Below are 2,644 nucleotides of genomic sequence, written 5' to 3'. Positions count from 1 at the left end.
CAGGTTTCAGACCTAAACACTATAGTCCATGTAGCCTACAGGTTTCAGACCTAAACACTATAGTCCATGTAGCCTACAGGTTTCAGACCTAAACGCTATAGTCCATGTGGCCTACAGGTTTCAGACCTAAACACTATAGTCCATGTATCCTACAGGTTCCAGACCTAAACACTATAGTCCATGTAGCCTACAGGTTTCAGACCTAAACACTATAGTCCATGTAGCCTACAGGTTTCAGACCTAAACACTATAGTCCATGTAGCCTACAGGTTTCAGACCTAAACACTATAGTCCATGTAGCCTACAGGTTTCAGACCTAAACACTATAGTCCATGTGTGCCTACAGGTTTCAGACCTAAACACTATAGTCCATGTATCCTACAGGTTTCTGACCCTAAACACTATAGTCCATGTATCCTACAGGTTTCAGACCTAAGCCTAGTAGTCCATGTAGCCTACAGGTTTCAGACCTAAACACTATAGTCCATGTAGCCTACAGGTTTCAGACCTAAACACTATAGTCCATGTGGCCTACAGGTTTCAGACCTAAACACTATAGTCCATGTATCCTACAGGTTCCAGACCTAAACACTATAGTCCATGTATCCTATAGGTTTCAGACCTAAACACTATAGTCCATGTAGCCTACAGGTTTCAGACCTAAACACTATAGTCCATGTAGCCTACAGGTTTCAGACCTAAACACTATAGTCCATGTAGCCTACAGGTTTCAGACCTTAACACTATAGTCCATGTAGCCTACAGGTTTCAGACCTAAACACTATAGTCCATGTAGCCTACAGGTTTCAGACCTTAACACTATAAGTCATGTAGCCTACAGGTGTCAGACCTAAACACTATAGTCCATGTAGCCTACAGGTTTCAGACCTAAACTCTATAGTCCATGTAGCCTACAGGTTTCAGACCTAAAGACTATAGTCCATGTAGCCTACAGGTTTAAGACCTAAACACTATAGTCCATGTAGCCTACAGGTTTCAGACCTAAACACTATAGTCCATGTAGCCTACAGGTTTCAGACATAAACACTATAGTCCATGTAGCCTACAGGTTTCAGACCTAAACGCTATAGTCCATGTAGCCTACAGGTTTCAGACCTAAACAATATAGTCCATGTATTCCTACAGGTTTCAGACCTAAACACTATAGTCCATGTAGCCTACAGGTTTCAGACCTAAACACTATAGTCCATGTAACCTACAGGTTTGGACCTAAACACCATATTCCATGTAGCCTACAGGTTTCAGACCTAAACACTATAGTCCATGTAGCCTACAGGTTAAAGACCTAAACACTATAGTCCATGTAGCCTACAGGTTTCACACCTAAACACTATAGTCCATGTAGCCTACAGGTTTCAGACCTAAACGCTATAGTCCATGTGGCCTACAGGTTTCAGACCTAAACACTATAGTCCATGTATCCTACAGGTTCCAGACCTAAACACTATAGTCCATGTAGCCTACAGGTTTCAGACCTAAACACTATAGTCCATGTAGCCTACAGGTTTCAGACCTAAACACTATAGTCCATGTAGCCTACAGGTTTCAGACCTAAACACTATAGTCCATGTAGCCTACAGGTTTCAGACCTAAACACTATAGTCCATGTGGCCTACAGGTTTCAGACCTAAACACTATAGTCCATGTATCCTACAGGTTCCTGACCTAAACACTATAGTCCATGTATCCTACAGGTTTCAGACCTAAGCACTATAGTCCATGTAGCCTACAGGTTTCAGACATAAACACTATAGTCCATGTAGCCTACAGGTTTCAGACCTAAACACTATAGTCCATGTGGCCTACAGGTTTCAGACCTAAACACTATAGTCCATGTATCCTACAGGTTCCAGACCTAAACACTATAGTCCATGTATCCTACAGGTTTCAGACCTAAACACTATAGTCCATGTAGCCTACAGGTTTCAGACCTAAACACTATAGTCCATGTAGCCTACAGGTTTCAGACCTAAACACTATAGTCCATGTAGCCTACAGGTTTCAGACCTTAACACTATAGTCCATGTAGCCTACAGGTTTCAGACCTAAACACTATAGTCCATGTAGCCTACAGGTTTCAGACCTTAACACTAAAGGTCATGTAGCCTACAGGTGTCAGACCTAAACACTATAGTCCATGTAGCCTACAGGTTTCAGACCTAAACGCTATAGTCCATGTAGCCTACAGGTTTCAGACCTAAACACTATAGTCCATGTAGCCTACAGGTTTAAGACCTAAACACTATAGTCATGTAGCCTACAGGTTTCAGACCTAAACACTATAGTCCATGTAGCCTACAGGTTTCAGACATAAACACTATAGTCCATGTAGCCTACAGGTTTCAGACCTAAACGCTATAGTCCATGTAGCCTACAGGTTTCAGACCTAAACAATATAGTCCATGTATTCTACAGGTTTCAGACCTAAACACTATAGTCCATGTAGCCTACAGGTTTCAGACCTAAACACTATAGTCCATGTAACCTACAGGTTTAGACCTAAACACCATATTCCATGTAGCCTACAGTTTCAGACCTAAACACTATAGTCCATGTAGCCTACAGGTTAAAGACCTAAACACTATAGTCCATGTAGCCTACAGGTTTCACACCTAAACACTAT

Source organism: Coregonus clupeaformis, unplaced genomic scaffold (genome assembly GCF_020615455.1).
Source record: "Coregonus clupeaformis isolate EN_2021a unplaced genomic scaffold, ASM2061545v1 scaf4107, whole genome shotgun sequence".
NCBI lineage: Eukaryota > Metazoa > Chordata > Actinopteri > Salmoniformes > Salmonidae > Coregonus > Coregonus clupeaformis.
Note: the sequence above shows the minus strand (reverse complement) of the source record.